Raw genomic sequence first — 12,953 nt, forward strand, 5'->3', positions numbered from 1 at the left:
AGGTATAGCAGAAGCTTAATTGAGTGAGTAGGGGGTGTAAGTTGTGAGTAGTGTTGACTCTGCTGGTGACCCAGGACAACCTGAGGTATGTTCATGGTTTATTTTTGCTCTGGTTCTTTTCCCCCAAAATTGGGCAGGGAGAGAAGAAATAATTAATCCTCTTCTTTCTGTTATAGACTGGAAAACCTATTGTTTGTTATGCAGTGACCCAGCTGTTGAGGCCCTTTGAGTATTGACAAACACAAGGCAGTAAAACATGAGTTAAGAGTCAAAGGGAGGTAAGGGTGGCTTAATAGTTAAAGTGCTCCCTTCAGATAATGCCTTTATATTGCTTTGGAGTAGTAGGTCAGGGCCTCCCCATTTTCTGTAGTTAACATAGCTTCTTGCAAAGTTGTGTCTTAGTAAAATGTAAGGGTGGCAACTAGTAATCCTAGTTTTGTCATGGCAACAAAACTAGGATGCTAGTGCCTGGTCTGCCCCTCTTGTGTGGGAGGTGATAACCATGCCTTGAGTCATATGGGAGTTACTATTTCCCCACTTTTTCTTTTCTTGTAATACTTTAGCATCCTCTTAATGTCAGTGGAGGAGGAATTTTGTTTAAAATCCCAGCCCAATAGTGGACATGATGCTTCTGAATTTGGAGAACTTTTTTTTTTAAATACATTTACTGTCTGCTCCTTTACAAGAAGACCCTACAGCTGTAAGCTGCTGTTATTGCAGAATGATCAATATGGCTTCTCCCCACCCCCAATTCAAAAAGCTTTGTATTTGGCTGTCCAGCAGTGACACAAATGAACTTGTAGCTAAGGCTGGAAGGATCTAATGCATTTCATGTGTGACAAGTACACCCATACTTCTCTCCATGCCCCCTTCCCCTCCCCCATGCCACAGCTCTGCTTGTAGCTATTTTCTCAGCACAACTGGGTTCATCCTTGTGCCTCCTGTTCTTTTTTATATTGAACTTTTTTTTAACCTTTGTGGTGTCTGTGTGTCTGTGTGTGTGTGTATGTGTATGTGTATGGTGTGTGTTTTTGCATCTGCCTCCTCCTTTGGATTCTCTGCCTTGTCAGATCAGATTTTCTTAAGATTCTTTTACGTTACCAAGCTGGATTGAGAATTATATTCTTGCTCAAAATTGTAGCTGAAAGAACTTTTTATTTAAACATGAGTTGCTAGGGAATAAGGTTGGCTACTATCTCAGGTGCTTGGGGTTGGTTCCAGGTCCTCAGTCAATGGAACACATGCTCATTACTATAAATACACAGTGATATTCAAAAGCCAGACAGCATGGCCTGGATAAAAAACAGGAAAATACAGTCAAGAATTTGGGTGCTTTGCATATATATGTCATCTTATGGGTAGAGGACAGGAACAGCATACCAAGCTAAATCTTTTGAGGTATTGGGCACTGCAGCCACACTTCCCTGTGATGCAGAAAGAAGCTGAGTACACATGAGGATTTGACCCCAAATTATAAGGGTCTCAAAGACCACTTGGGCTATCCAGAGCGAGAGTTCAGTGCATAATTGCTGCTAATATATCTTGTTTTTTAGATGCATGGTGCCACCACATCAATCTTCTTAAAGAGCCTATTCCTATGCCTAATTTCTCTCATGGCAATTAGGAACTTATACTTGTATTTGTCTTAAATGTTTCCTGGTTCTCTTATTGTTGAGGCTCTCACTATTTGCGTATTTATAGAACCATAGCTTATTCCTATTCTAAATGGATCCCTCTGTACCAATACATTGTAGTAACTATTGGCAGAGATACCATCTCTGATGGACACCAATTTCTCTGATCTTATAAAAATAGCAAAACAGTTTTCTCTTCTCCTTCCTCCCCTTTTTAACCACAGTCTGGATTCACAGTCAATTCGGTCTGACACTAATGACACACTGGGCAGGAGGCGGTTTGTGTTCCCACTCCCTCTTTCATTGGTCTGCTTCAGTGACTGATATGCTGCCTATGCTTTAACAAAGAGTACACAACAATTTCCCGTTAACCTGGGATAAATCCTAGTGTCCCTAGGGTGAGATTGCTAAACAGCAGAGCTAATGGGCTGGGGAAGCTATTCCTTTGTTTACTCATTTAAAGAAAAATGCTTTCGCTGCCTTCATTGGTTATGGCTTGAGAGTGCACTGGGCAAAAAACTTGTATTCAGTTTAATTGTTGGAAATGTTCATGCATTGTTCCTGGAAGTTGCATGGAGACTACTGAACTTAACAAACCATTAAACTTGTATAACTGGAAGAGAGGTGCTTTTGTATGTATGTATGCTGTCTGTGAACACTTTGTAAAAAGTACCTGCTATTTGGAATGATCTGGTCCATTTTCAAAATGAGAGTACTGCTCAGTACTTTAAGGAGCCTTTGTCCTAAGACCTATTTCGTTGGGGTGACTTAGCAATGTCCTGGGGGGTGTGTGTGTGGGGGGGGGGGGGGAGATGATTTTCTTTAGAGGCAGAGAAACATTTCTCCTCCTCTTTAGGTTGCTAGTGGTATTTTGGTGGCTCTCAAACTGTGGGTTGGATCCCATTTTAGTGGGGTTGGCAGGGTCTGCATTAGACTTGCTGGGATACAGGGCTGAGGGGAAAGCCTGAGATTCACCTCCACGTGGGGCAGTAGGGCTCAGGCTCAGACTCTGACCACTTCTCCCCCACCCAGGGTCAAAGAGGGTCATGGAACAGTGAAGCTTGAGAACCCCAGAGATACGTTCTCCCATAACATACGGTATCTGTGACAGTTTAGCATCTCTACTCTAGCTTTGGCCGATTTATTTTTTTTTCCCTCTAAAGGTGCTAAGCCATGTCCCTTGCTGGTGCTCAGCCCCTCTACATATGTATGTATGTCTATATTATATGAAAACAACTGGTCAAATGCCTGATAGTTTCCTGAAAGAGGTAATTTTAAGTACTGCATTCCTTGTCCTGAATGCAGACACAAAGTAGAAAGTGCACTCTGCTGCCTTCCATTGTCACTTTTTTTTTTCAGTTGTAGCCATGTCCAGCCCAGTTGGGGCATATGTTTAAAAAACAAAAATCACTGCCTCCAACATTTGAGATATCAGTGAATGAGGAGTGAGCGCATGACACTATAGGCACTGGTTTTACACAACCTCTGTCATGTAGACTCCATGCTATTGTTCCGGTACCAGCTTTATTAATTGGCATTCTCACAGCCGTGTCTGAGGGAAACTGGTGGAGAAGTGGGACAAAACCAAAATGGAAACAGTGGAACAAAACACAATGGAGTGAGTAGTTATGAAAAGTGTTTTGGGCTCTGAGGCTACGGTTACACTGCTTTTTCCCCTCCCCCCTCCCCATATAGATACCCATTTTTCACAAGACTCTGTAAACCTCGATTTATGAGGAATAAAGGGTCTTACAAAAGAGGTTTTTTTTCCAATGTTTGGCCCCGTCTACACGGGACCAAATAGCAGCAAAACCTCTTCCTCAAAAAGAATCAGAAGATACGCAAATAGCGCTCGCATTTGCATGTCGTCTTCTGGGGAAAAAAAACCCCAGCAGTGTAGCTGTAGAGAGAGAAATTCCACAATAGTAAAGTATAGGACACCTCTGCATGGTCTCTGACAGTGTCACCAGCTGCTTGGTAAAGCAATTAATTGATCCTACTACAGACATGCCCTATTAATTACACATAAAATAGTTTTCTTGTGAGTAACACTCAGAGGGTTCAGCTGACGTTTGCTGAATACATTTAATTCTTCCTTCCTTTGGAAATAGGGATGCCAACATAAACAGGTCTTCCTTTAACATGAGCGTCTTAGCGAGCAGAGAACTGAACATTCCATTATGGCCAGAGCAACCTTCTGCTATCTGTCCCCTTCTATGCTCTTTGGGAGGGTTGGAAGAATGATTTGGTGTATGTATATGATCATAGATCCACTGGCTGTACTTTCCCCAAAACCCCTCTCGTTATTTTCACTTGTCCAGCCTTCCCACTAAGCAAGCTTCTGACAAGAGTATTTCACAGTTCTCAATAAGTCTGTTTTCACACCACCCTTGTGAGGTAGGGAAGTGCTAGTGTCTCCATCTGTCAAAGAGGAATAATGCGTGTCAGAGTCTAAATGATGTGACCAAGGTCAGACAGGAAAACTGTTCAAGAGCAGGGACTCGAACCCAGATCTAGTAAGTCCTAGTCTACTATTCAAATCTCTGGAACAATTTTTCTCGTATAGTTCTTTAGAGAGGCTCCTTTTTTTTACTTTCCATCCGTGCTATAACTACTAAACATACTGGCTACGTCTAGATTGCATCCCTTTTCTGTAAAAGGGATGCAAATTAGATGTATCGCAATTGCTAATGAAGCGGGGATTTAAATCTCCCCCGCTTCATTAGCATAAACATGGCTGCCGCTTTTTTTCAGCTCGGAGCTTTGCCGGAAAAAAGCGTCAGTCTAGACGCGGATCTTTCGGAAAATAAAGCCTTTTCCGAAAGATTCCTTATTTTAAGAGGGATAAGGGATCGTTCGGAAAAGGCTTTATTTTCCAAAAGATCCGCGTCTAGACTGGCGCTTTTTTCCGGCAAAGCTCCGAGCCGAAAAAAAGCGGCAGCCATTTTTATGCTAATGGAGCAGGGGAGATTTAAATCCCCGCTTCATTAGCAATTGCGATACGTCTAATTTGCATCCCTTTTAGGAAAAAGGGATGCAATCTAGACGTAGCCACTCTGTGAGACCCAGAAGTGCAGGCAAGCCCTTGTGCTAGTTAAGAAAATCCCACCTCCCCACAATACAGTGTTTGGACCTTCTGTACCAAAGGATTTTGGTTTGAATACTTAGCTCAGGTACAAGGGCAAATATCACCATACTTCATAAGACTATGTACCACTGAAGGCCCACCTAAAGTAAGTCCTACTAGAGGTTAAGTGCTGTGCTAACCTTTTGCTGGTCTTCTGCTGAGGGGGAAATGTCATTCTAGAAGCACAAAAGCAAGTATTATAAAAACTAAATTGTAAAGGAATTTATGTTAAGCAAAGATGGGAATAGACTTGCATTCCTATTATGTTGCCATTTTTCTGTTTGTAACTACGGGGGAGGGGAAGCAGGTAAAAACTGACAAAGTTCAATATATTTGACCTATTTTATGCAGAAACTCTTCACTTGTGATATCCCATAGACTCACTGAAGCTGGTAAAGGCTGAAATTCAATCTCTTCTTACAGCAGTCACACTCATAGTGGCTATGATGAGAATTATATCCCAAAGGAAATTCCCTTTCAAAAGCATCTGCTTAGATTTCTCTCTTAAGGAATGCCATACTGCATGGCAAAAAAAATGAACCACAGCCGTCTCTTGTTTGGGGACTAGAAAAAAGACAGTTGTTCTTTCCTTCTATCCAGTCTGTTCATCAAAACTATAGAAAGAATAACTATATGACCAATAACTGTGTTCCTAAATGCACAGACTTGTGATGGAACTGATGACTACTGGTATTGCACAGTCTGAAAGGAAGAGATCTATCCTCTATGGACTTCTGATTTATTTTGATTTGAACCCAGACACTTCTTGATGTAACTATCAGTCAAGCTTTTAATAGTCTTTTTCCCCCTCCCCTTTCAGTTATACTGTCTGAGGACCCCTTGCAGAGCAACTTTGGCTCAGATGGGAAGATATTAATGCAGTCTTTGTCCTTTCAGGGAGAGACTCCTAGCAGAAGGTCAAAACCCTCACCATGAAATCTCTCCTTATTTGTCTAGCATGTAGCCATATCTCTGCTCCCTTCCAGGAGAAAATGGCAGTAAGACTTTTCTAGTACTAACTTTGCTTCATCTAACATTTTTGCATATTACAGAACCAAAAAAGTGTATTACGGATTTTACAACTGCATAGCCAGAATCAGATTACGATCTGTTACTTTGAATTCAAACAAGTGTAACTCCATTGACCTCAATATTATTACTCTAGATCTTCATCATTGTAATCCGAATCTGTCTCTAGTTCTCTAACTTCTTTTCAGAAACTTTCATTAAAAATAAACTTTAACTGACATAATGCTGATGTTTATTTGACCTGTTTGAAATAAAGATGAAATAACCAGTTGTTTTTATTTAAAGACTGCTGCTTTTTATACCAAAAGATTGCAACTTGTACTAACCATTCATTTAAAAAAAACTCGACTGTTTGCCCTCTTTAAATTCAAATTAAAATATTGATATTTATAATAATCTAAAATGCCAGCATACCCAGGAAAGGTCTTGTGTGACAGATTTAATTGCATTTTTACTCCACATCTTTAAACAGCATGATTTACTCCCAGTCCAGGGACATACAAAGTAAGCGAGGCATGCATTTAACTATTTTAAGGCTAATTTAAACTCCTAACAGCTGGTTTAAAATGGTAAATTATTTGGGGAACTCACTTTTCCTGTTGTCTACTTGTCATTGATGTGAAGCTTCTGCAAGGATTGAAATTTTTTCCCCCTAAAAGATTTAGATTGTTCTACACCCTTCTTAATGCGAAGCTACGATAGGTTAAAAACCATAGTAATTCTGAGATTTAATAAAGAGCATTGGTAATTTTGTCTTAAATGCCTGATTGCTGGAACCTAGGGGTCTGGTTTCAGAGTCTGAGTGCTTGAATTGGCTACTGATTTCTGTGGGAGTTGCTTTGCTTAACATCCTGCAAGATCTGACCCTAGCTAAAAGGAAATCATAATTAAAGCATTTTACAGGTGGGATCTCCCTAGTCTGGCACCCTCGGGACCCGAACTATGAAGTTTTGCGGGAGCAGGAGAGGTTAAGGCTCCTCTCCTGGATGTTGGTCCTGCTCCCAGTTGCTGGGCTGCTGCCCCTAAACCTACTGGCGTTGTGCTCCTGGCCAGTGCCAGAGCAGTGCTCCTCACCACTGGGGTGCTAGTCTGGGCTGCTCGGCCAGTCACCAGAATGGCTTCTCCATTTCCAACTGTGCTGGCCCCTGCCAGCCCCACTACCTCCGGCCCAGGTAGGGCAGAGCTCCCAGGCACTGGCCCTGCTGCCTTTGGCCCAGGAGGAATTGCATTCCTGGATAGGGCTGGACTCCCCACCACTGGCCCCATTCAAGGCTGTGCTTCCCACTGTGCCGGCTCCACCACTAGTCCAACCCCTGAACCTGGTCAGCTGAAGCTTTCTGGTCCAGCTGGACCACGTTTGTTGCTGGACCACTGAGTCCTAGATTTCAGAGGTTTAACCTGTATCAGTCATAGCAGAAAAAAGGTCATTTCCTCCCTTTTGGACAAACTTTTACCTGGCCTCTAATGCTGCACACACCAATTCTAGACACTCCCTTGTAAATCAGGTGTGTACCTCATGACTGACTGCCCATATGCCTGTGAATGTGGAGTCCTCATTGAGGCTGTGACTGAATGTGTCTGTAAGACCTTGTCTACCCTACCATGCTAAAATGATGTAAGTTACACTACTCCAGCTTTGTGAATAAGGTAGCTGGAGTCAGCATAGTTTAGGATAACTGATGTCTGCTCCATGCAATATTGATGGGAAATGCTCTCCTATCGATTTACCTTAATCTTCTTGTTCTTATGGGGTGCTGGAGTGGACCAGAGAGTGCCCTGGGGTCAATTTGAGTCTAGTGCTGCATGGATCACAGCAACATCAATCCCTGGTAAATGTAGACGTTACCTTAGTAAAATGAGGAATGCAACACTCAAGCCAGTGTCATTTCAAGCGCCCTTAAGCGCACAATCCAATTTTCTTCCTGTTTTGAGCATGCTGATGTGCATGGAGTTGCTTTCTATTATTAGTGATGGTATTTTTCACTACTTTTGAGACTCTCATTAGGTTTTTTTGAGTGCTGTATTTGATTTGTGACTCCCTGAATTAAAACCTTGTTGCCACTGTATTGAAGCCAGGAAAGGGAAAACATCAGATCCTTCTTTGCTGCGCAAAGCATGTCTCCTTAGCCCCAAAAACTAAAAGTGGGGACAAAAATAAGACAGACTATGCTGTCACAGAGCAATGTATGATTATATTTGATGTTGGGGCAACCCAGCATATGTGATGCAGCCTCAAGCTGTGCCTGGTATTTGAGCGATATGTGTTGAATTATAGATTAGAGAACTGGAGCTCTCTATAAATTACTGACTAAAATGCCACTGAATGATATAAGGGTTTATGCAGAACGTGAGCAGATGCACCCATGGAAGGGATGGAACGGCTAATGTAAACCGGCACTGCTGTGTATGGAAAGGGTGTGCATGTGAAACTAGGTTAGGCAAAGAAGTCTGGACTGAATATTCATCTAGTTTTTTCCCCAAAAAGACTTCCTTGGGTCAGACTTTAGTTTAATCAGAATTAGGTTGCCTTTTTTTTTTTTTTTTTTTTTTAGCACCACTGCCGAAAATACCCCGGAGAAACCTGAGAAGAAGAGGTGTTGTTGAAAAGCAGGGCAGTGAGGAGAAAATTTTGTAAATGAGGTGGAGAAGGAAACTGAGCAGCACCTTTTTATTGTGAGCCATTTCTATAGGCTTTGTCTCCACTTCAAAGTTTAAAGCACAGCTGTGCTTTAAACTTTGAACGCAGTACCGTGGTCACGGCAGGAATGCTGGGAGGGAGGGGCCCTGTTATGGGTGGTGGTCACGTCTGAAAATCTGTCAGTGGTTGAACAACAGCCACTTCTCCCTTCCTAAGTCACTGAGATTCTCTGGCAATACTGTTTGGGGTGGTGTTAGGTGGGCATAGGTAGCATGCTAGCTGAAGTTCATTACAGGCTTCCTCTCTAGCTGGAGTGCTGGTTTTCCAACAGTTCTTGTTATTAGCAACACCATCACACACTGGCAGATGCCGGATGTGGCAACTGCCTTGCTTGAAACTCTTTGGCTTCGCTTTTGAGACTATTGGGGAAACAACAGATGCTACAGGTTGAACCTCTCATCTGGGATTCCCAGGTCTGGCAACATCCATGGTCCAGAAGGACAACGGATGTTGCTGGACCAGAGACACCTGGTGGAAGGCCAGAGGCAGGAGCCCCAGGGGAGCCGGTGGCAGGGTGGCTGGAATGCCAGCTGGCTGCAGTGGGGCCAGGAGCCTCAGTGGTAGGACTGTGTGCTGCTGTAGCAGGGCTGGTGGGGTCAGGAGCCCGCTGCCCTGCTAGGGCTGGCAGAGTTGGGAACCCCGGTAGCTGAGCAGTGGTCTGCAGCAGGAGTGGGAGTCCTGGCCGCAGTCCCACAGGCTGGCGGGTCTGATACTCCTGCAGCAGGGCTGGGTGGGAGCAGTGGCGGTGGGGCAGTGGTTTCCTGTGGCAGAGCTGAAAGCCCTAGTGGCAGGAGAATGGCTCCCCACCTACCACCAGCCCCTGCCACGGCAGCCAATCGGGAGGCCTGGCCAGGAGCAGAGCTGGGCTGAAGGGCCGGTGTCAGGGCGACCATAAATGACATGCCCTTGTCTGGCAAAATCCCTCCTTGGGGACCACTCAGGTCCTGAGGGTGCTGGACCAGGGAAGTTCAACCTGTAGTACCCTATTGTAGTGGTGCCCAACCTTAGGACACAGAAGGGCCACATAAACCTAAGCACAACCTCGTGTTTCTACTTATTAAAATAAGATTTAGGCACCTGTATTGATTTATAATTTAGCTTGCTTCATGTGTGTTAGCACTGTACATAGTAACAACCTATCTAGTTAAAAACAAACAAAGGATCCAGGGCATAAAATGTCTCAGAATTGCAGAAAACGGGTGGTGACAGGAATAATAAAGAGAACACAGCGCTAATGAATTCACAGGCGTTGGGGTCTTATGAAATGCTCTGGTGGCCTGTGTATGGCCCACAACTCTTAGTATGGACATCTTTTTTACTGTGTGACACCCTCCATTCAAGGCGAACAGCATACAGAATACTACAACTGGAAGGGACATGGAGAAGTTGAGTCCAATCCCCTGCCCTCAAGACAGGACCAAGCACCATCTAGAATCATCCTTGACAGATGTTTGGCTAACCTGCTCTTAAATATCTCCAAGGATGGAGATTCCAGTCTTCTTAGGCAATTTATTCCAGAGTTTAACCACCCTGACAGTTAGGAAGTTTCTTCTAATTTCCAGACTAAATTTCCTTTGCTGCAATTTAAGCCCATTGCTTGTTTTAGGAGGAGATTAAGGAGAATACTTTTCTCTCTCCTCCTTGTAACACCATTTTAGGTACTTGAAAGCTGTTACCATGTCCCCTCTCAAGCTTCTCTTTTCCAGAAAAAACAAATCCAAGTCTTTTCAATATCAGTCTTTTCCTATGGAAATACAGCAACTTCTTCCTCTAGGCAAATTTTGCTTTGTATAAGCCTTTATCACACACTTCTGTGACCTATTTATACATGTCTGTTTTATGGGGTGTTTGTTCCCTTGTGAGCTTGTTACAGAAAAAGTGCTAAAATGTAATTCTTTCGTTGATCAGCATGTTTTATAGGGTGTATTTTAGTATCGAACTGATGGCTTTGCAAACAAATTTAAAAAATCCTATATATTGGAGAAGCACCCCACATTGCTTGGTATTGGATATCGAGGCTTACATAGTCAGATTAATTCTGCTTTTTATGAAGTATTTCAAAAATTGCATGTTATTTCAAGATGTACTTCATTTTGCAGAAAAGTTTTAATTAAAAGGATTCAAATTGCCCCTTGTCAAGCATCTGAGCTTTTTTAAAATTTCTATTCCTATTCCAGGATAAAGGGTGTATGTGTGTACATATATATTTGAAAAAAACAAAACAAAAAGGCCATGTGAAACCTTTACCTCTTTAAGATGTGAGTATTGTATAGATCTTCCTCTCTCTGTTCTTCTCCCCCTGTCCCACACTCTTTTAAACGGTATCTACTGTAAAGCTTTTCTTACAGGTCCAAGATTTGTCAAGGAGTCTCCTCCAGCGTTTGCACTGATTTGTGGGATAGATGGTAGGGATATTTGGGCAGTGAGTCTTTCCAAATTACACTTGATCACTGCTGCATCATTTTACTAGAGCATCTCAGCTCCACTAGCTTTACAGGTTTCATCCTTCTACACAATATGGTAGTTCTGGCCTTTATGAAATTCTCAATTATAAACACACACTTTTTTTCTACTCTGTGGACCTCACCAAAAACTCACTAAGTCTAACAGCCATTGGATTAGGGACTATTTTACTATAGTGTATGCTGTATGAATGCTTTCAACTCTACTTTGTGTGCATTGTAAGAATGTTAAATATCGATTAGTGTACTAGTCGAGGAGTCGATAGAATTTCCATTGACTACTCGATAGGCACTTCCGCATTCCTCCTTTGAAATGTACAAGAGCCTCAACGGGGGTTCTTCTGCATTTCAAAGTTGGAACTCCGTGTGCAACCTGGGCCAGTGGGAAGTCCCACTGATTCCGGGCTCCATGCGGGTAATTCCAGAGTCAGCTGGCCGTGGGCTGCACGCAACGTGCCAGCTTTGAAATGTAGACGAGTCCCCAGCAGGGGCTCCTGTGCATTTAAAGCAGAAGTGCCTGCATGGAGCCTGTGGTCAGCAGGGGACTCAGAGTGCCCCATTGATTCCCAGGCTCCCTGCAGCGCTGCCGCTTTCAAATGCTGTGTGGAGCCGGGATCAGCTGGGGACTCCTCAGCTGATCCCAGGCTCTGTGTGACATTTCAAAGTGGGAGTGCTGCACAGAGCCTGGGATCACCTGGGGACTGCCCAGATGACTCTAGGTTCCACAAAAATGGTGCACGGATCCCAGGATCAGCTGTGTCATGCTGCTCCTTGTGCCATGGCGTTTCAAAGTGGCAGCGCTGCACAGAGCCTGTACCCCGGGCTTCGTGCAGCACTGCCGCTTTGACGTATCCATCTCCTCCCCACAGCCCCTTTGCTGCCTGATAGAGACAGCAAGGGGAGGGAAGTGACTAATTGACTAGACTATCGGATAAGCAAATGCTTATCGGATAGTCAACTAGTCCTTAACATCCTTAGGGCACTGCAGTTCATGGTACCCAGTATAAGTCTGGCTCCTAGTCGTTCTCAAATTTGTGGCTATACGCCTTTGTGCATGAAGTTTTGTTAACTGAGGAAAAACAAGTTCAAGAGACCCTTCTGGCTTGTAATTAAGGACAATAGTGCACTCAGTCTCATTTGTGGAATAGGGTTCTGACAACTCTTCTGGCAAGTTTATGGCAACCAAATACAAACATTAAACTGAAGTTCAAACTCCTAGGCTGCGTCTAGACTGGCATGATTTTCCGCAAATGCTTTTAACGGAAAAGTTTTTCCGTTAAAAGCATTTGTGGAAAAGAGCATCTAGATTGGCACGGACGCTTTTCCGCAAAAGCACTTTTTGTGGAAAAGCGTCCTTGCCAATCTAGATGCGGTTTTGTGCAGGAAAGCCCTGATCGCCATTTTCGCCATTGGGGCTTTTTTGCGCAAAACAGTTTTCAGCTGTCTACACTGGCCCTTTTGCGCAAAAGCATTTCCGGAAAAGGGCTTTTGCCCAAACGGGAGCAGCATAGTATTTGCGCAAGAAGCACTGATTTCAGAGAGTAGACAGTGTTTTTGCGCAAAATCAAGCGGCCAGTGTAGACAGCTGGCAAGTTTTTCCGCAAAAGCATGTGCTTTTGCGGAAAAACTTGCCAGTCTAGACACAGCCCTACAGTTTTGAAATCCTAATTTAGCAATGAGAGAACAGAACCCAAAGGGAATAGGCTAGGCTGAAGCTGTTCATCACCCATATACTAATAAATAGTTATCACTGAAATGGCAACTTTGTCATAAAAATTTACATTATCAGTTTATAAACAAAACTAAGCCATGCTGCAAATACACTGACAGAACAACTTTCTTAGGCACACTGTCTATAGAAATCAATTATTTGAATACATTTGTTGTCTTTGCTTTTTACAGTAATTCTTTCTATTCCTTACAACACTGTTTTAACGCACTGCTGGTTGGTTTGTGTCTCTGCAGTTAGAAATGTTAATGCAAAGTATCTAGCCTGCAATCAT

General features: G+C 43.2%; 1 protein-coding gene across 2 annotated transcripts in view; it reads right to left on the minus strand.

Annotated features, from left to right (window-relative positions):
• Positions 1 to 12,953, minus strand: part of BEAN1 (brain expressed associated with NEDD4 1) — a 124,107-nt gene that overhangs the window by 87,997 nt on the left and 23,157 nt on the right. The window lies entirely within an intron of this gene.

The sequence above is a fragment of the Pelodiscus sinensis genome, chromosome 12, assembly GCF_052426305.1.
Source record: "Pelodiscus sinensis isolate ZL-2025 chromosome 12, ASM5242630v1, whole genome shotgun sequence".
Lineage (NCBI taxonomy): Eukaryota > Metazoa > Chordata > Testudines > Trionychidae > Pelodiscus > Pelodiscus sinensis.